General features: G+C 41.6%; 1 protein-coding gene and 1 pseudogene across 2 annotated transcripts in view; both read right to left on the bottom strand.

Annotated features, from left to right (window-relative positions):
- STARD9 (StAR related lipid transfer domain containing 9) overlaps positions 1 to 22,785 on the bottom strand; it is a 142,164-nt gene that overhangs the window by 90,959 nt on the left and 28,420 nt on the right. The gene's annotated exons all lie outside the window — the stretch shown is intronic.
- Positions 1,585 to 21,553, bottom strand: LOC308254171 (zinc finger protein AEBP2-like; annotated as a pseudogene). Its single transcript has 2 exons — positions 21,529 to 21,553; positions 1,585 to 2,425 (listed from the first exon to the last, which is right to left on the bottom strand). The product of its transcript is annotated as a zinc finger protein AEBP2-like (transcript).

Raw genomic sequence — 22,785 nt, forward strand, 5'->3', positions numbered from 1 at the left:
CTTCCTCTCTGTAAAAAATCAATAAAATATAAAAAAATAGACACTGTCAAGATAAATATCCTTACAGTACTATCGTTATTTGTAGGAGAACATGTTATAATTGTTTTTCTTTCCAATATAAACTACTGCAATCACTGAAGGCAGTGGGGGGGAGGGGGAGGGAAGCAGCAAGCTTGCAAAGCCTTTAAGAAGTTGTTCCACTAAGTTGCCAAAAGAGTGTTTGCTCAGTCTTCCACACTATCATTCCATGAAAATGTGGATATACAGTAATCCTATATAATAAAAGGCTAATATGCAAATCAATTGAACAGCAGAATGACTGGTTGCTATGACACGCACTGACAAGCAGGGGGAAGACTCAATGCAGGAGCTTCCCTGGTGGTTAGTGCACTCCCACAGGGGGAGCCGGGCTCATGGCTGGTGAGCGCAGTGGCAGTGGTGGGAGCCTCTCCCGCCTCCACGGCAGCACTAAGGATGTCCGACTGACATCTTAGGGCTGCTCCCCATGCCTAATTAATACTAGAGGCCTGGTGCACAGGTTCGTGCACTGGTGGGGGTCCCTCAGCCTGGCCTGTGGACATCCCCCAAGGGGTCCCGGATTGCGAGAGGGCGCAGGCCAGGCCGAGGGACCCCACCGGTACACGTTGGGGGCTGGGGAAGGACCGCAGGAGGGCTCCAGGGCATGTCTGGCCCATCTCACCCAGTCCCCATCGCTGGACCCCAGCAGCAAGCTAACCTATCGGTCAGAGTGTCTGCCCCCTGGTGGTCAGTGCGTGTCATAGTGACTGGTCAGATACTCGAATGAATGGTTGGACACTTAGCATATTAGGCAGAAGAGATTATTTCATTCACAGAATATTTACAGTAAGCATAAGTATTATTCTAAATATTGGATTTTAAAAAGAGGAGGTTGAGTCTAATGTGCAACTTTTACTAAACCCATTGTCAGTGACTAAGACTGCAGGTGTCCCCACTTGTTTGCTTTTTACGTATTTACTAGAGGCCCAGTGCACGAAATTTGTGCATGGGATGGGGGTGTCCCTCAGCCCAGCCTGCACCCTTTCCAATCTGGGACCCCTCGGGGGATGTCCGGCTGCCAGTTTAGGCCTGAAGGGATCGGACCTAAACTGGCAGTCGAACATCCCTCGCACAATCTGGAACTGCTGGCTCCTATCCACTTGCCTGCCTGCCTGCTTGATTGCCCCTAACCACTCTGCCTGCCAGCCTGATAGCCCCCTAACCACTCCCCTGCTGGCCTGATTGACGCCTAACTGCTCCCTTGCTGGCATGATCGTCCCCAACTGCCCTCCCCTGCCAGCCCAATCGCCTCCAACTGTCCTCCCATGCTGACCCGATCGCCCCCAACTGCCTTCCCCTTGGGGGCTGAGGGGACTGGGGGACTCCAGCTGAATGAGGCGGGCCTGAGAGGACTGGGCGCCGCCATCTTGTGGCTGTGGGCGCTGCCATCTTGTGAGGGCGTGGTAGTCAATTAGCATATTCCCTCTTTATTGACTGTGGACACCGTCATCTTTGTGAGAGTGTGATGGTCAATTAGCATATTCCCTCTTTATTAGATGGGATTTTTTACCTCTTCAACCTCTTTTGCAGTATTGTTCTGTATATGTTTGGGTCCAAAAGCAAGGTAGTATCTTTGGGTAGCTTTAATAAATGAACTACTTTAGTTTTTAATTGATGTCACTCACTTTCATTCACCCACACATCAGGCAGAATATCTTCAGACAGCCAATGAAGCAAAAGTTTTATCCTTCCAGAATCCTCTTTTCTCTTAGCTATTACAGTACTATGAAAACACTGTGTCCCTTCCCTAAACTTCCTATATGAGCTGAGAGGTTAAAGCATATGGCTCGATGTCTTATAGCATCCAGTGTTTGTGCATTGAAGAAATCATGCAGTCATGGTAATGAGCATCGTCTTTTGTTCTTTAATTTCATTCTTTTGTTCATTTCAGCTTTAGAAGGAGATTATTCTTTGGCCTTTGGCTGGCTAGAAACTTTTGAGGAGTTCTGCTGACTGAAGTGTGTGGGTACGTGGTGAGCTAGACCTCCCTGAGAAACAAAGCTGGCATTGCAGCCACCAACAACACACTTGAAAGGTTTGTCTCTATTGTGTGTCAGCATATGCCTCTATAACCAACTCTGACTGGTTGACAGAGTGTTATAATATTTACGACCTTTCCATAAGCAAATAAATACCTCTCCTCACTGACCTTCTACATGCATGGAATGGATGTGATCTGCCAGATCTGGATTAGAGTTGAAGCAAGCCTGACACTGGTCCCAACAACAATTATAGACAATATTTTTGCTTGAAGAAGTAGTGCTTCCTTGTCCATTCATCATTGCTGGAGTTGAATGCCCACTGGAAATTGTGTTGTCTACATCGATTATAATACTGCTTATGAGTTCTGTAGGTAAGACATCCTGGTTGGCTCCACTGAGTTCCCTGCTTCAGGTCTCCTAAGGCCAAAATCAAGGTTACCACCTGGGCAGGGCTCTTAGCTGGAGGCTCTGAGGAAGATTCTCCTTCAAGCTCATTCACGTTGTTGGCAGAGTTTAGGTCCTTGTCGCTGTGGGAATAAAGGCAGCAGTTCCTTGCCGGCTGTCAGCCTTGGGGCAGCTCTCTCCCCACAGCCTTTTAGTGTATGGGATGATGCCCAACCAACTGAGCCATTCCAGCCAGGGCTGTTTAGCAGTTTTTTTAAAAACGAAACTAAACATAATAGCCCTGGATAGGTGGCTAAAAGAACTAAAAGGCTGTGGGTTCAAGTCCAGGTCAGGGCACATACCTAGGTTGTGGGGTTCAATCCCCAGTCAAGGTGCATACAGGAGGCAACCAATGAATGTTTCTCTCTTACATCGATGTTTCTCTCCCTTCCTTCCTCTCTCTCAAAAATCAATAAAAACAGGCAGAAACCAAGATGGCGGCATAGGTAAACACCTAAACTGCTGCCTTGCACAACAAATTCAAAACTACAACTAAAAGACAGAACGGACACCATCCAGAACCGCAGGAAAGCTGACTGAGTGAAAATTCTACAACTAGAAGGATAGAGAAAAGCTCACAGAGAATTGGAGGTACGGCAAAGGGTCTTTGTGCGCGCGGAGAGGAAGGGCGGCTGAGAGCCTGGCTGACTTTCTCTGGCGGAAGGGGGAAGGGAGCCCCTGACCGCACTGAACCCCTGTTCCGGGCGAGCCCCTGGGGACCCACGCTCTTGTGGGGGGAGTCTGGACTCTCAGGCGGAGACTCGGGAGCCGGGGAAGGCGGAGGACTGAAAGTCCGCTCGCGCCAGTGCGCACAAAGGCTGCGGACGCTGCCACAGGCTTTCCCTAGCGGAAGGGAGTGAGAGGCTCCTGACGGCACTGAACACCAGTTCTGACTGAAGTGAGCCCCAGTTCTGACTGCAGTGAACCCCAGTTCCAGGCGAGCCCCTGGGGACCCACGCTCTTACGGGGGGAGTCTGGACTCTCGGGCGGAGACTCAGGAGCCGGGGAAGGCGGAGGACTGAAAGTTCGCTCGCGCCAGTGCGCACAAAGGCTGCGGACGCTACCACAGGCTTTCCCTAGCGGAAGGGAGTGAGAGGCTCCTGACGGCACTGAACACCAGTTCTGACTGAAGTGAGCCCCAGTTCTGACTGCAGTGAACCCCAGTTCCAGGCGAGCCCCTGGGGACCCACGCTCTTGTGGGGGGAGTCTGGACTCTCAGGCGGAGACTCGGGAGCGGGGGAAGGCGGAGGACTGAAAGTCCGCTCGCGCCAGTGCGCACAAAGGCTGCGGACGCTGCCACAGGCTTTCCCTAGCGGAAGGGAGTGAGAGGCTCCTGACGGCACTGAACACCAGTTCTGACTGAAGTGAGCCCCAGTTCTGACTGCAGTGAACCCCAGTTCCAGGCGAGCCCCTGGGGACCCACGCTCTTGTGGGGGGAGTCTGGACTCTCGGGCGGAGAATCGGGAGCCGGGAAGGCAGAGGACTGAAGGCACACTCGTGCGCGCAAGGGCAAGGCTGACGGGAAACCAAGACTGAGACTCCACCCCATCCAAGCTGAACACAGAGACTATTGCAATTTGGCAAGTCTAATCCTATAAGGCTGTCTCCAGCACCGAACTTCTCCCAGCATAGACACAGCTGATCCTTACAGCCAACTGGCCTAGAGGTCAATTCTTCCCAGTGATACCAACAACAATAAAGACTTAATTACAACAAGGCTGTACACACAGACCACAAAGGTGTGCACCAAGAGTGTCCACCTCAGGTTAACTGGGGAGGCAGACCCACTGGGCCAAATTGGAAACCTAGCACACAAATCTACCAACTCAGGGAAGCAGTGAAAATGCGGCGTCTAAGAATCAGATCACAAACAAAAGAAATGGAGGAAAACAAACGACTGGATATAGAATTCAAAACCACGGTTATAAGGCTTTTTAAGAATATCCTAGAAAAGGCCGATAAATATAACGAGACCCTCGAAGAGATGAAAAAGGACCAACTAGAAATTAAACATACACTGACTGAAATAAAAAATATTATACAGAGACCCAAAAACAGACAAGAGGAACACAAAAATCAAGTCAAAGAATTGAAATACAAAGAAGCAAAAAACACTCAACCGAAAAAGCAAAAAGCAAAAAAAAAAATCCAAAAAGTTGAAGATAATGTAAGAAGACTCTGGGACAACTTCAAGCGTACCAACATCAGAATTATGGGGGTGCCAGAAGAAGAGAGAGAGCAAGATACTGAAAACCTATTTGAAGAAATAATGACCGAAAACTTCCCCCACCTGGTGAAAGAAATAGACTTACAAGTCCAGGAAGCCCACAGAACCCCAAACAAAAGGAATCCAAAGAGGACCACACCAAGACACATCATAATTAAAATGCCAAGAGCAAAAGACAAAGAGAGAATATTAAAAGCAGCAAAAGAAAAACAGTTAGTTACCTACAAGGGGGCACCCATACGACTGTCAGCTGACTTCTCAACAGAAACTATGCAGGCCAGACGGGAGTGGCAAGAAATTTTCAATGTGATGAATAGCAAGAACCTACAACCAAGATTACTCTACCCAGCAAAGCTATCATTCAGAATTGAAGGGCAGATAAAGAGCTTCACAGATAAGAATAAGCTGAAGGAGTTCATCACCACCAAACCAGTATTATATGAAATGCTGAAAGGTATTCTTAAAGAAGAGGAAGAAGAAAAAAGTAAAGAGAAAAATTATCAACAACAAATACATATCTATCAACAAGCAAACCTAAAAATCAAGTGAATTAAAAACCTGAGGAACAGAATAATCTGGTGAATATAATAGAATCAGGGGCATAGAAAGGGAGTGGACTGATAATTCTCAGGGGGAAAGGGGTATGGGGGGGTTCATAAAGAGACTGGACAAAAATCATACACCTATGGATGAGGACAGTGGGGGGTAGGTAAAGGCAGAAGGTGGGGTGGGAAATGGGTGGAGGGGAGCTATGGGGGAAAAAAGGAGAAATAATTGTAATAATCTGAATAAAGATTTATTTAAAAAAAATAAATAAAATAAAATAAATTTAAAAAAAAAAAAAAAAAAAAATCAATAAAAACATATCCTCAGGCAAGGACTGAAAAACACACCAAAAACTATAATTACTCTTATCACACAATTGCACTTAAGTCCACACAGAAACCTGCACACAATGTTTATAGCAGCTTTATTCATAATTGCTAAAACTTGGAAGCAACAGAAATGTTCTTCATTAAGTGAATGGATAAAGAAGTGGTGTTACATCCAGATAATGGAATATCTAAATACGCTAAAAAGAAATGAGCTATCAAGCCATGAAAAAATACGAAGTAACCTTAAAAGCATTTTACTAAATTAAATAAGCCAATCTGAAAAAGCTATACACTGTATGATTCCAAGTAGACGACATTCTGGAAAAGGCAAAACTATGGAGACAGGCCGAAACCGGTTTGGCTCAGTGGATAGAGCGTCGGCCTGCACACTCCCCACTGGGGATGTGCCCGCAACCAAGGTACATGCCCTTGACCAGAATCGAACCCGGGACCCTTCAGTCCACAGGCTGACGCTCTATCCACTGAGCCAAACTGGTTTCGGCTAGAAATTTGTTCCTTTTAACCCATACATTTCTATTGAAATAAAATTACTATTATAAACTAATATTTTCACACAGAAAAGAAACCCTTCATCAGATTTTGTTAATTTGCCTAAAGAAATATATATGAGAAAATGGCTTTAAATTCTATGATGTATTCTGTTTAAATGGATTTTTTAAATATAGTTTTATTGATTTCAGAGAGGAAAGGAGAGGGAGGGAGAGATAGAAACATCAATGATGAGAGAGAATCATTGATCGGCTGCCTCCTGCACGCCCCCTACTGGGGATCAAGCCCACAACCCAGGCATGTGCCCTTGACCAGAATCGAACCTGGGACCCTTCAGTCTGCAGGCCGACGCTCTATCCACTGAGCCAAACTGACTAGGGCTTAAATGGATTTTAAATATTACTTACCTGTCTTGGTCTGTAACTCCGTTGTTAAAATAAAAGGACTGTACCAGAAATATTTTTTCTTTTAGTAAAACTGCTACTTAATGCAATAATAAATATAATCTTTACCGACAAGAATCAGTAATTGAGTATTCACTGTATTATTCTTACAATGTTTTATTATTTAAATGATATATTAAAATATTTTTAAAAACACACAAAATGCTGATAAAAATAATTCCACCATTTAGAGATAACCATTGTTAATATTTTGGTATATGGCTTACTCTTTTAGACTTATGTTCTATTCCTACATAATACCTAATGTCCCTTCCAGGTCTTAAGTAAATAAAGTAAACATACTAATTAAATAAGTAGTAAATACTTAATATAATGATTAAGGATAGTACTGATATAATGAAGATACTACACGGTGAATCTAATTGTTTTATTTTTTAACTTGTTATAATTATTTATGATATTCATAAGTCTGCTTTCACTAATCTTATTCAACACAGAACTGGAAGCCACAGCGATCAGACAAGAAGAAAAAATAAAAGGCATCCAAATTGGAAAGGAAGAAGTAAAACTGTCATTATTCACAGATGACATTTTGTACATAGAAAACCTAAAGACACCATCAAAAAACTACTAAATTTAATAAATGAATTTGGCAAAGTAGCAGGATACAAAATTAACATCCAGACATTGATGGCATTTTTATACACCAATAATTAACTCTCAGAAAGAGAAAGAAAGAAAAAAAAAACAATTCCATTTACCATTGCAACAACAAAAAAATAACTTGGAATAAACTTAACCCAGGAGGTAAAAGATCTGTATTCAGGAAACTACAGGACACTGAAAAAAAAAAAAAAAAGAGGAAGATACAAATGGTAGAATATACCATTGGTAGAATATCCATGTTCATGGATTAGAAGAATTAACATCATCAAAATGCCCATGCTATCCAAAACTATCTATAGATTCAACCTAATCCCTATTAAAATACCAGTGGCATATTTCACAGATCTAGAACAAATACTCTAAAAATTTACATAGAACCAAAAAAGACCCTGAATAGCCTCAGCAATCTTGAGAAAAAAAGAACAAAGTAGGAAGGATCACACTACCAGATATCAAATTATACTACAAAACCACTGTAATCAAAACAGCCTGGTATTGGTACAAGAACAGGCATATAGATCAATGGAACAGAATAGAGAACCCAGTAATCGACCCAAGCCATTATATTTAAGTACATAGAATTTCTTTTATTGAATCCATTAACTAAGATTCACCCAAATTATCAACCTATGAATGTACTTTCTTCTTAATTTTCTGAAAACAAATAGAAATATGTAAAAAATGTTAATCTAATCAGATACTCAAAATCATATGAAGTGAAAATTACTTATTCAACCACTAGTTGGAGAGTGCCTACTAAAGTAAAATACAATGCTAGGCTCTGCTCCTATTGTTTAAGGATAATTGTTAGGATCACTTTACATAATCAATACTTCATTAAAAGTGTTTTATTAAAAAGGTAAAGGGATTAAGAACTACAAACTGGTAGTTACAAAGTACTCCTGGGGATGTAAAATACAGCATTGAGAGTATAGTTAATATTATTGTAACAATTAGAATAGTTGTTCTTATGGAAAAAAATACAATACTTAATAAATAATAATACAAGAATAAACTGTTTTGTGTACTCACAACTGTAAACTACCTTTGCCCACCCCTGTATGCTAAGTACCAGGTGGGTACTTGAAATATCAGGGAGATCATTTGTAAAGTATATGATTATCTAATCACTATGCTGTACACCTGAAACTAATACAAAATAATATTAAATGTAAAAAAATATTTTTAAAATAAGTGTTTTATTTAAAACCAGGGTTTTAGATCCATCTAGCTGGTAACATTTAATAAGCAAGTATTTTATGTTAGGTTCTCTTCTTAGAACCTCAAAGGTTATTAATTCATTTTTTTAAATATATTTTATTGATATTTTTACAGAGAGGAAGGGAGAGGGATAGAAAGCTAGAAACATCGATGAGAGAGAAACATCGATCAGCTGCCCCCTGCACACCCCCCACTGGGGACGTGCCCGCAGCCAAGGTACATGCCCTTGACCGGAATCGAACCCGGAACCCTTCAGTCCGCAGGCCGACGCTCTATCCGCTGAGCCAAACCGGTTTCAGCTATTAATTCATTTAATCCTCATAATACTTCTAGGACATAGTTACTTTATTAGCACTTAATTCTCACATGAAAATACTGAAGTCTCACAGGTGGTAAGTACTTCCCAACAAAGCTCTTGCTCTCAACCACTGATATTTTGCTGCTAGCAAAATAATTGTTCACAGAGTTATCAGGAAAGGCAAATCTTATCCATTGAACACTAAGCAATTACTCTACAATTTCAAATTGTTTTTCAAGGTTTCCTTACTTCCTGTTCGTTTGCTTTATAGCGGGAGAAACTTTACCAGGTCTCCTTTTCAGTGTTTCTGAATAGCAGTTTCAGTAATATTTTGTTATGGCCTTCAGCCAAAAGTAATGAAATCTGATCCTACTAACATTTGTTATTTGTTAATCACTTTTGGAGTGACTTTTGGAGTTTTTGCTCCAGTTAACCTTTTTATTTGCATGTGAAGAGAATTATAACCTCATCCCCAAATTTCACCCACACTGCCATTATTAAATGACCAGAATTTGAAGCCTTATTAGAGAGAGACACCATTATATTTTTCTTTCTTTGCCATTTTTCAAATTATAAAGAATGCTCACTTTTTGCACCAAGTGAAAAAATAAAGCATGAAGAAAAGCTATCCTTCCATCCATTACCTCACCCCTAATGCCACTCATTGAACTGCCCTGCAGGTACCCTTCAGGTACCAAGGTGAGGAAATATATACCCACACTTAAATCCTTTCATACCTTTATCTATATATACAAGGATATGTAGTTCTTTGCTTTTGTTTGTTTTCACTGAAATAGACATCAACCTACAAATAGCTTTTCATCACATAATATACCATGGAACATACAGGTTACTTGCCAGAGATATAACTCTTCCCTTTTTCATGCAAACACACAGCCACAGTTACACAAACACAATTTAAAATAGTTTTAGGTTTAGAGAAAAATTGAACAGAAAGCACAGAGTTCCCACATACCCTCTCAGTCACCTCTCCCCTCTTCAGTTTTCCCTATTATCAACACCTTGCATTGTTATGGTACATTTGTTACAATTCATGAGCCACTACTGATATATTATTAACTAAAAAGTCCATAGTTCACATTAGGGTTCATTCTTTGTGCTGTACTATGAATTTTGACAAATGCATAATGACATGTATCCACCATTACAGTATCATACAGAATAATTTCATTGCCCTAAAAATCCCCTGTACTCTACCTAGTCATCCCTCCCTCCCTCCTGCCTCTGGCAACCGCTGATCTTTTTATTGTCTCCACAGTTTTGCCTTTTCCAGAGTGCCATATAGTTGGAATCACAGTGTGTAGTCTTTTCAGATTGGCTTCTTTCACTTGGTAACATGCATTTATTAGTAAGATTCCTCCATGGCCCTAGGCTGTTTGGCTCAGTGGATAGAGCGTTGGCCTGTGGACTGGAGGGTCACAGTTTCGATTCCGTTCAAGGGCACATGGCCAGGTTGCAGGCTCGATCCCCGGTAGGGGGCGTGCAGGAGGCAACCAATCAATGATTCTCTCTTATCGTTGATATTCCTATTTTCTCTCCCCTCTCCCTTCCTCTCTGAAATCAATAAAAATATGTTTTAAAAAAAAAAGATTCCTCCATGTCTTTTCATGACTTGAACTCTCTAGGTCATGACTACATGCTGATCTAATAACTGCTTCTTTTTTTCCTGAAGTAAAGAAAAAGGTGAAATTTAATTTTTATTTATGGGACACTGAAAATTATTTAAGTTCACATAGAAATAAGAAACCCATTAAGAAGAGAAGCTTCATACAGTATGTGGAGTTTGAAACTGTTCAAGTAGTTTTATTGTAAAAATAATAAATCACATTTAAAGAATCCTTAGTAGACAAACAGTAAGACAAACTATACCAAATATAGTATACAACAAACAGCTTTATGCCTCAGCTGTACAATCTAAAAGTTAAAGATCCCGGCCATGGCCAGTGTGGCTCAGTTGGTTGGTGTCGTCCTGTAAACCGAAAGGTTGCAGGTGGCAACTGATTGATGTTTCTCTCTCTCCCTCTCCCTCTCTCTCGAAAAGCAGTAAGAACATATCTTCAGGTGAGGACTTAAAAAACAATAAACGTTCTAGGAGTGCCATCCTGCACTTGGAACATAGAGCCTTCAGAAGTAGTTTCAGGCACATTTTGATCTTCCTCTATAGTGAAATACTTCTCAATCAAGTTTAAGAAGTTTTGTGCACAGACTCATTTTCATGATTTTGTAGAGCTTCAATTTTGTGCAAACCTCCATATTCTTCAATCGTTATACTAAGTTTTTCAGTTTCACCTAGTTTCTCAGGAGCCTAGAAGATATTTGAAATAGTATCCAGAATAATTTTAGTATCTTTCACAGTTAAGAGGTTCATCAGTGGTTCTATTATGCCACAATGAATGTGTCTTAAAGTCTGCCTTAGAGAGAACGCCGACAAGAAATGGGATGAATCAATGATCTACAAATGCTGTATGTGGTTCTGGTGGCCAGCTGTGATGTTTGACATTGTCCTTGTAGCTACCTTCTGAATACTAGTTTTGGGATTCATTAGCAAGCTGGAAAAGTCATCAAGTGCTCCCACATCTATTAGAACCTGAGTCTGTTCATCTCTCTCAATGATAATATTTCCTATGGCTCTTAACACAGGAGTCTAAAAGCTTCATAAATTGGGGCACAATTCCTGTTTTCATAACCATTTCAATTTGTTCATTTGGAACACCAGTAAAGTAAAAAAAAAAAAAAAAAGGACAGGGGTGGGCAAACTTTTTGACTCGAGGGCCACAATGGGTTCTTAAACTGGACCGGAGGGCCAGAACAAAAGCATGGATGGAGTGTTTGTGTGAACTAATATAAATTCAAAGTAAAGGAGCGGAGGGGAGAGCAAGAGAACCCTCCGCTCTTTCGGCTCCGCGGGCCGGATAGAACAGCCGAACGGGCCGGATCCAGCCCGCGGGCCGTAGTTTGCCCACGGCTGGACTAGAAGGTGTCTGCTAATACTTCTGGATCATTGTGATGCAGGATACAAACTAAAATAGAAAGAATTTGCTCAATAGCATTTAATGGGGCATCAGGATTCTTGATGCAACAAAGATTTGCAAGTTTCTAGGTAAAAATGATACAAGTAACCACGTACTAAAGATGACATATTAGAAAATGCAAGAAGAACCAACAGCAGATCAAGTGCTCCATAGATGATAACCAAGTCTTGGAAAACTGACCATATCCTACAATGTTTCCTAGAGCCCACACAGCTTATTCACTGATGTGAGCATGGGAAGATGCCAACAATGAGTACTGGGATATCACCTCTATCTACTACAGCCTTGGTCTGTTCCAATGCCCTGGAAGCAATATTAGTGATCACCCAAGCAGATACAAAGTGAATGGGATTAAAATAAATTCTGCCTAGTAGGGGATGTGCAGGAGGCAGCCAATCAATGATTCTCTCTCATCATTAATGTTTCTATCTCTCTCTCCCTCTCCCTTCCTCAATGAAATCAATAAAAACATATTTTTAGAAAAAATATTTAAAATCATTTAATATATATATATATATATTAAATGATTTTAAATATTTATATATATATATATATATGGTTAATGTTAATCTCTGAATCTATGCTCATAAAAAATAGTTATTAAAAAAGAAGAAATCCCTGTCTCTACGCCAGGGGTGGGGAACACCCAGTCCATGGGCCGTATAAAGTCCAAGAAATTATTTGGTCTGTCCCTGCCAAGGCATTAGGGGTGAGTTAATTACATGTTTGACCAAATAGCCCTAGCCAGTTTGGCTCAGTGGATAGAGCGTCAGCCTTCGGACTGAAGGATCCCGGGTTTGATTCTGGTCAAGGGAACATACCTCGGGTGCAGGGTCCTCCCAGCCTGGGCCCTAGTCAGGGCACATTCAGAAGGCAACCAATCGATGTGTTTCTCTCACATCAATATTTCTCTCTGTCTTTCCCTCTCTCTTCCACTCTCTCTAAAATCAAAGAAAAAATATCCTTGAGTGAGAATATATATATATATATATATATATATATATATATATTCAGGCTAATTTTTAAGTTGATAATTTTGTATGCCCATGAATGATATTATAAATATCCAAATGACCCTTGGCAGAAAAAAGGTTCCCCACCCCTGCTCTAGGCAGTCCCTCAGACCATTTGTCTAGGGCTTCTTTTTCTGAAAAGCAGAAAGAAGAAAAAAAAAAACTGCACACACCAACAAGTACTTATATAGAAGTAATAGATACATGTACTTACTTATACAGACATATATGCACGAAAAATCATAAATTCATATTTCTAGGTTAAGCCCCTGGTTCCTGAAGGAACCAGAAAAACTGGGCTTTGAGGTCACCAAAACACATATCCTTGTTTATACAACATTCTGCTATTGCTGACAATGATTTTTTGCTAAAGAATGTTTCCATGGACAACTGTCTAAGTGGCATGTGAGATTTGGTAGGTCCCATATGTAGCTGTCCTACTCTCTGGACATAGCAAGGAATTCCTTAAACAGACAGATGGATATCTAGCTCTAATGCCTCCCTCCTCCTTACAAAAAAAAAAAAAAAAAAAGCCTTCTAACCCTTAGAAATATGTTAAAACCATTTACCATTGAAAATAAAGTGACATGTTGACCTATTTTCTTACAATGATTGATACTGTACCAAAGTTAAAGTCATTCAATAAGCTCAACATTGAATAGTCTATCAGTCACGACAGGCTATCAGTTAGGTTACTATAGTAAACCCCAAAGGATAGTAGCTTAAAACAACAAAAGTTTATTTTTGGCTCATGCTAAATGAATGGGTCAGTAGGGGGCTCTGATGGTTGTAGCTCCTCTAGGACTCAACTGACAGAACAACCTATCTCCAATGTTGCTGATCATGGTGATCAAAGCCAGAAGGAAGTGGGCTTTGGAAAGTACACCCAGCAACTGATTGCTCAGATATACTAAACAAAGCTAATCATATGGCCCACTTTACACTATGGAGCCAGGAAGTGAAATTCTGTCACGCGGCAGGAGATGAATGCAATGATTATTCAATGAGCAGTATGAATGACTATCACATAGTAATGGTTAAGCCACTTTTACCTAAATAATCACAAAATGAACCTAGCTGGTGTTGCTCAGTGGTTAAGTGTTGACCTATGAACCAGGAGGTCACAGTTCAATTTCATCAGGGCACACACCCAGGTTGCGGGCTCGATCCCCAGTAGGGGGCATACAGGAGGCAGCCGATCGATGTTTTTCTCTCATTGATGTTTCTCTCTCTCTATCCCTCTCCCTTCCTCTCTCTAAAATCAATAAAGACATATTTTAAAAATCTATAAATATTCACAAAATAAGACTCTCTTATTTTAAAAAAGGATTTCTGATTAATTGGTTAGTCAGAAACCACTGTCAACTTCATTTAAATTAAAATTTCAAATGTTTTGTATATTTTTCCTTAGTGTCAAAGGATTTTGAAATCACAGGACCCTGAGGTCATCAAATGCCCACACTGGTGTACACAGAGGATATCAGAGACTGAGTGTTTACTGGCCATTAGACAATACAGAAACTCATGAGGAGCAGAGCTCTCCCAGAAGTTTTGGGACAGGATACACAGTGAGGTTTTGCCCCATCCCACTTTGGGGCCAGCATTTATTTCACAACTCCTTAGTTCCCTTCTGTAGTCTTCTAGATGGCCATTGATGGTATAGCAGGTGCTATTAATGTTCCTCCCATATACACTTAGATTCCTTTACCATTTTCATGCACACCAGGCAGCTAATGTACTTGCACTCCCAAAAGTCAGCAGCTGTGTCTGTCTCTTTTTTGGAAGACTGCCCTTAGGTTACTGAAACTCCATTTGAGAGCAAGGTGTCCTAGGAGGCAGCCTTAACCAATGACTGATGGGTGCAGGACAACTCTGATCAGGAAATTCTATTTTTTAAAATATATTTTTATTGATTTCAGAGAGGAAGGGAGAAGGAGAGAGAGATAGAAACATCAATGATGAGAGAAAATCACTGATCGGCTGCCTCCTGCAGGCTCCTTATTGGGGACTGAGCCTGCAACCCAGGCATGTGCCCTGACCAGGAATCAAACCACACTGGTAGGGCTGGTCAGGAAAGCTCTACACTCCGTCTTCAAAGCTCTGTGGAGTCACTTGGCCACCTTCCCTTGCTGGTCTCACTTCCCCACCTAACCTATCCATTCTTTCCTGGCAATACTTCCTAATAAATTACCTGCACACAAGTCCTCATCTCAGGATCTGTTACTGAGAAAGCCAGCCTGAAAACAGCCCACCTCACAGCCTGAGGATAGAAAGGCTACATGGTGCCCTAACCGGTTTGGCTCAGTGGATAGAGCATTGGCTTGAGGACTGAAGGGTCCTAGGTTCAATTCCAGTCAAGGGCATGTATCTTGGTTGCAGGCACATCCCCAGTAGGGAGTGTGCAGGAGGCAGCTGATCAATGTTTCTCTCTCATTGATGTTTCTAACCAGGGGTCCTCAAACTATGGCCCGCGGGCCACATGCGGCCCGCCGAGGACATTTATCCGGCCCGCCGGGTGCCGCTGCCTGTCCTGCTTAGCAGCCAACTCGTCCCGGGCCCGCAGTGCGCATAGGAATTTGTTCATAGTTTTTTTTTAAACTATAGTCCGGCCCTCCAACGGTCTGAGCGACAGTGAACTGGCCCCCTGTTTAAAAAGTTTGAGGACCCCTGTTTCTAACTCTCTATCCCTCCCTCTCCTTTCCTCTCTGTAAAAAAAATCAATAAAATATATTTTAAAAAAGAAAGAAAGAAAGAAAGGCTACATGATGCTCTATAGAAAGAGGCCTGGATTTGGACTTGGAAGACTCCAAATGACAAGGTGCTAGCTCTACAACGGATTACATAATTACAAGGCAGTCTCTATCAGCTTCTAACATGTAGAACTAATGGTACCTATCACAATAATTTTGTGACAAATACATGTGACTATGATAACACATGTGAAAGCACTTTCTAAGCTAGAGACTACTATACTATCAAGTTAGTTCATTTAAAGACAGCTGTTCTCATCTTCTAATCCCTCCCCACTGTAACTGTCACTACGTCCCACCTGTCTGCAAACAGGAAATTTGTGGAGTGCTGGTTCTCAGATTTTAGCATGCATCATAATCATCTGGAGGGCTGTTAAAAAAGTGTGAAGGACTCCCCTCCCAGAAGTTTTGATTCTAACAAGTTCCCAGCTAATACTAATGCTGCTAGAGACCTCAGTTTGAGAACCACTGTTATAAGGAAAACTTCAACCATCTCTGCAAAGTGGAACTGATAAAGCTTAACCAGTTAACTGCCACGATATTCTGAATTTAATTAAAAAAGGTCCGTTACTTGCATCTATAAACGGTTATGGCATGCAATGATTAATAAAATGGTTCAACCTTACTATAGAGCAGGGGTGGGGAACCTTTTTTCTGCCAAGGGCCATTTGGGTATTTATAACATCACTCAAAGGCCATACAAAATTATCACCTTAAAAACCAACCTGCTATATTTGGTCAAACATTTAATTAACTCTAATGCTGTGACAAGGCCAGACCAAATGATTTCTCATTCCCCATCCCTGCTATAGAGAGACTTTTCAAGGAGATAAACATGAAGCTCTAAAAAACTTATTGTGATATTTTCTTTCCATGTATGAATGTCCTCATCTTATAAAATAAACATGTGCAAGCAAAGCTGCCTGTAAAGAAAATTTCTGTAGAGGAAACATTACACTTAATCTCAATTCCATACCAACTTGCATAAAAAAAAAGAGGTTCTGCCGAAACAGGTTTGGCTCAGTGGATAGAGCGTCGGCCTGCGGATTGAAGGGTCCCGGGTTCGATTCCGGTCAAGGGCATGTACCTTGGTTGCGGGCACATCCCCAGTAGGGGGTGTGCAGGAGGCAGCTGATCGATGTTTCTCTCTCATCGATGTTTCTGGCTCTCTATCCCTCTCCCTTCCTCTCTGTAAAAAATCAATAAAATATTAAACAAACAAACAAAAAAAAGAGGTTCTGATAGCTACCAGTATTGTGTCATCATTGATGTTAAAGTAACAAGAACAATAATTTATTCACTATTGAAATTACAAGGTAATGTTCAAAGCACTTTACATGCATTAATAATTTACTCGTCACAATAACCCATGAGGCAGATAATAGATGAGGCAGCTGAATCAGAGAGAGGTCAAGATAGGTTCCCAGCCAAAACCGGTTTGGCTCAGTGGATAGAGCGTCGGCCTGCGGACTGAAAGGTCCCGGGTTCGATTCTGGTCAAGGGCATGTACCTTGGTTGCGGGCACATCCTCAGTGGGAGGTGTGCAGGAGGCAGCTGATCGATGTTTCTCTCTCATCGATGTTTCTAGCTCTCTTTAAAATATATTTTATTTTAAAATATATTTTAAAATAAAATATATTTAAAAAAAAAAACACAAAAAAAAAACAAGATAGGTTCCCAGAGTCATATAGTTAGTAAATCTCAGAAGTGGGACTCAAACCCAGGCAGTTTGGCTCTTAATCTAAAACAATATTACATGAAAATGGGAAACCAAGATGGCAGCATAGGTAAACACCTAAACTGCTGCTTCTCACAACAATTTCAAAACTACAACTAAAAGACAAAATGGACATCATCCAGAACCACAAGAAGACTGGCTGAGTGGAAATTCTACAACTAGAAGGAAAGATAAAAGCACACTGAGACTCACAGGAGCTGCAGAAGGCAGAGGTACGGAGACATGCGTGCGGAGAGGGCTGAAAACTGAGTACGCAGCTGGCTTTCTCAAGCGGGAGGGAGACAAAGGCTCCCAACTGCTCTGAACTTGAGTTCCAGGCGAGACTCTGGGGACCCAGACTCATTCGGGGAGAAACTGGACTGTCTGGCAGCAGGCGAAACTCAAGGGTGGCTTTCTCTCAGAGGTGCTTGCAGCGATTACCAAGGGACACTGAGACCCAGGGGCCTCTTAGGGCAGGGCTGATGGTAAGCCATTGCTGTCTGTTCCGCGCTGAGACTCCACCCCATCCAAGCTGAGCATAGAGGCTTTTGCAAGTCTTGTCTCATAAGGTGTCTCCAGCACAGAAGTTCTCCCAGCGTAGACACAGCTGATGCTCACAGCCAATTGGCCTGGAGGTAAATTCCTCCCAGTGATACCAACAACAATCAAGGCTTAACTACAACAAGACTGTGCACACAGCCCACAAGGGGTGCACCAAGAGTGTCCACCTCAGGTAACTGGGGAGGCTGAGCCACTGGGCCCTAGAGGACACCTAGCGCACAAAGCCACTCTATCAACTCAGGGAAGCAGCCAAAATGCGGAGACAAAGAAACAGGTCACAAATGAAAGAAATGGAGGAAAGCAAATGACTGGATATAGAGTTCAAAACCACGGTTATAAGGATTTTCAAGAATTTCCTAGAAAAGGCTGATAAATTTAGTGAGACCCTCGAGGATATGAAAAAAGACCAACTAGAAATTAAGCATACACTGACTGAAATAAAAAATAATACACAGAGATCCAACAGCAGACAAGAATAAAGTCAAAGATTTGAAATACAAAGAAGCAAAAAACACTCAACCGAAAAAGCAAAAAGAAAAATGAATCCAAAAATATGAAGATAGTGTAAGGAGCCTTTGGGACAATTTCAAGCATACCAACATCAGAATTATGGGGGTGCCAGAAGAAGAGAGAAAGCAAAATATTGAAAACCTATTAGAAGAAATAATGACAGAAAACTTTCCCTACCTGGTGAAAGAAATAGACTTACAAGTTCAGGAAGCGCACAGAACCCCATACAGGAGAAATCCAAAGAGGACCACACCAAGACACATCATAATTAAAATGCCAAGGGCAAAAGACAAAGAGAGAATATTAAAAGCAGCAAGAGAAAAACGGTTAGTTACCTACAAGGGAGTACCCATACGACTGTCAGCTGATTTCTCGGCAGAAACTATGCAGGCCAGAAGGGAGTGGCAAGAAATATTCAAAGTGATGAACAGCAAGAACCTACAACCAAGATTACTCTACCCAGCAAACTATCATTCAGAGTTGAAGGTCAGATAAAGAGCTTCACAGACAAGAAAAAGCTAAATGAGTTCATCACCACCAAACCAGGATTACATGAAATGCTGAAGGGTATTCTTTAAGAAGAGGAAGAAGAAAAAGGTAAAGATAAAAATTATGAACAACAAAATGACATCAAATACATACCTACCAACAAGTGAATCTAAAAATCAAGTGAATAAAAAATCTGAAGAACAGAATGGACTGGTGAATATAATAGAATCAGGAACATAGAAAGGGAGTGGACTGACAATTCTCAGGGGGAAGGGCGTGTGAGGGGTGCGGGAAGAGATTGGACAAAAATCTTACACCTATGGATGAAGATAGTGGCGGGAGGTAAGGGCATGGGGTGGGGTGGGGAATCAGGTGGAGGGGAGCTATGGGGGGGAAAAAAGAGGAACACCTGTAATAATCTGAACAATAAAGATTTATTTTAAAAAAACAGAAGAAAACAAAAAAAACACACAAAAAAGTCTGTTTCTTCATGCTGTAGAATAAAGGTAATGCAAGAGGCTACAGAGTTACAAGCGTCTTGCTTCTGGATTTTCTGATAGTATAGCACAGTGTTCTGCAATGCTTATGATCTTTCTTCTTATCGGATCCCCTTTATGTGGGCCATATGATCAAGCGTGGAACTTCCGCATAGACATGGCTCCTCTGAAGCTTTGCCAGGAGCTTTGCCCACATGTGGGTAATAACTCACAATGCTGGGCTGTAATACAACCCTACATGCAACTATTAAATATGGCATGTACTCAACCTGAACAGTACCAAAACTGAGAAGGATAATTAAAAAATAAAAATAAATTTGTTAAAAAGGAAAAAAAACTGAGAAGGTGTGATAAACAGCAAGCATACTAAAACCTCACTGATCCACTTTGTTTTTTGAAGATGTTCTGCAGAACACACAGATTTCTAATCAGAAAGGATATATGCACCCCTATGTTCATAGCAGCACTATTTACCATAGCTAAGATTTGGGAACAGCTTAAATGCCCATCAGCAGATGAGTGGATTAGAAAACTGTGGTACATCTACACAATGGAATACTATGCTGCAGTAAAAAAGAAGGGAATTCTTACCATTTGCAACACATGGATGGAACTGGAGAGCATTATGCTAAGTGAAATAAGCCAGTCAGTGAAAGATAAATACCACATGATCTCACTCATTTGTAGAATATAAAGAACATTATAAACTGATGAACAAAGGCAAAGAAACATCGAACAGACTGTCAAACTACAGCGGGAAGGCTGGAGAGGATTGGTGGAGGGGGGGCGGTAAGAGATCAACGGAAGGACTTGTATGCATGCATATAAGCATAACCAATGGATGCAAGACCTTGGAGGGGGGCGCGGTGAGGGCATGTGCCGGGGGGTAGGGCAGGCCGGGAGAAGGTCAATGGGGGGAAAAAGGAGACATATGTACTACTATTCGTAATACTTTAAACAATAAAATAAAATTTTAAAAATGCACTTTTTAACTTTCAGTTATTTTATAAATATAACACAAAGTAAGAACAAACTAAAATCCATTTCTATAGAAATCAGCCCAGTGCTAGATGTAAGGAGAAGATTAATAGGATACTGACAGCTTTCAGTTGAATCCCATTAAGACCCCACATAAAGAAAGCACAATATAAGCAGAAATAAAACAGAGAGGAAGAGGCACATTGTCTTGGGCCTTAGGTTGTTTAAGAAGTCCACATACAGTCCTGGAAGTCAGAAAAAGAAGGAAAGAAAGGTTGAGGAGGAAGCCTGGCAGGGCTGTTTGGCTTCTCTGCCCTCTCTTAGATTCAGAGATCAGCAAGTTAGCTAGGGACATTACTGATGTACACAAAAGAGTAATTTGCTCAGGGTCACACTGCAAGTTAGTGATAAAGGAAGGCTTATGTCTATGTCCAAACTTTCTATCCACTTGTACCCTTAGGCACTTTCCAGAGACCAACCTGATTTCTCTTGGGGCTATTTTTCATAGGGTCTCCATTGCTGGTGTTTCAGCCTCTCTTCAGCAGGCAAACTGTAAAACTACATGTAAGAGTAACCCTATCAAACTCTATCACCCTGACACACTTTAGCATTTAATAGGGTCTGAAGAAAGGCAGAGACTATTCTCAACCATTTTTATAAGACCCTCCACTGGGTGAACCAGAAAGCAGCAGGATGAGCATCACTCTTGAACTGAGCTGAAAGACCCATTCACAACAGCTCACCTCTCAACATTTCAGCGCATTCACTGGACAAAAGCCCCAGAAAAGAGCTTTAAAATGTATTTTAACAGCACAAGTGGGACTTCTGAGGTATTGGTAATGTTCTATTTCTTGATCTGGATACTGGTTACAGGGGTATGCTCAGCTGGTGAAAATTCAAGTGGAGCCCTAACCAGTTTGGCTCAGTGGATAGAGCATTGGCCTGCGGACTCAAGGGTCCCAGGTTCGATTTCAGTCAAGGGCATGTACCTTGGTTGCGGGCACATACCCAGTGGGGAGTGTGCAGGAGACAGCTGATCGATGTTTCTCTCTCATCAATGTTTCTAACTCTCTATCCCTCTCTCTTCCTCTCTGTAAAAAAATCAATGAAATATATTTTTAAAAAAGAAAATTCAAGTGGATAGAAAATGTGAGCTGTACACTTATGTACATTTTTCTGTATGTATATTTCAATAAAAAGTTTTTAAAAGAGTAGTTCTGTTTTCTCACTAGCAAAAAAAAAAAAAGACACATACCTGCTAAAGAATCTTTTGACCACATAGTCTCTTCTACTGCAGAATCTTGTTTATGACTAATAAGACCAAGCCAGAGGAGAGACTGTGAACATTGACTGGGGCAACAGAGAGAGCCTGGGTCATGTTCACCTCGGTTGAGGAAGCCTTCCTCAACGCTGGTCTATTTAGGCAGTGATATCACCACAGGGAAGGAAGGAAAGAAGAGTGTTTCTTCCCTAGCTTTTAGTTTCCTCTTTGTCCCCACTCTCTGCTTCCAAAATGTCCCCTATCTACCCCCACTAACCTCAGCAGTATATCATGCAAAAGAACAGTAGTCCCAAGAGTTGGGTCCTTAGGTCCAGGGATGCCCTGGGCTGACTGTCACAAGCAAACCTGAGCAGGTCCCTGTGGTACTGAAAGAGAAAGAGCATCACACCTCTAAAGCTGCAGCTGGGACATGGCAGCCACAACAACACACAGTGTGCACTCAGTTAACACTGCCTGAATAAATGAATACACATTAGTCTATGGACTAATTCCAGAATATGCACAATAAATGTGTGCTGAATAAAATTAAAAGATGGCTGTTCTCTATGTCTAAGTTCTGCCTGCATTAATGCCGCATATTTGATCTTCAGCCTAGATGAACATCAACAGGTCAGTATCCTCCACATAGCACTGTTTTCTTATTTTCTATGTACTCCCGAGGGCTCTTTACCACCCTTTGTAATGGGTCCCACCAGATAGCACTCTGAGAGGCAGTCTGCTTCAAGCTGCTTCAAGTTGTCCGAGTTGCTAATCTATAATAATAAAAATGTAATATGCAAATCAACTGAATGGCTGAAGAGCAGAATGACGGTCTGGACGACTGTCCAGATGACCATCCGGATGAAGCCAGGGCTGCAAGGGCTGAGCCCCTTGCACAAATTTCGTGCATTGGGCCTCTAGTCTATATATATAAAAGGCAAATATGCAAAGTGTCCCTGTGGAAGTTCGACCAGGAGACCAGGAGCTCTATTGCTCGCTATGATATGCACTGACCACCAGGGGGCGGCGCGGAACAAAGGAAGGCCCTGGCCGGCAGCCAGCAGCTGGCAGCCGGGGAAGGAAGGCCCAATAGGCCCTGATCACCAGCCAGGCCTAGGGACCCCACCTGTGCACAAATTTCGTGCACTGGGCCTCTAGTACTTGTATATAAGCAGAAAACAAGCCTAGAGGATGATGTTTCTGTTTTTAACTCTCATTCCTGTCTAAGTAGAAAAAGTTTTCCTGCAACCA

The sequence above is a fragment of the Plecotus auritus genome (assembly GCF_963455305.1).
Source record: "Plecotus auritus genome assembly, chromosome: 1".
In the NCBI taxonomy this organism is placed as follows: domain Eukaryota; kingdom Metazoa; phylum Chordata; class Mammalia; order Chiroptera; family Vespertilionidae; genus Plecotus; species Plecotus auritus.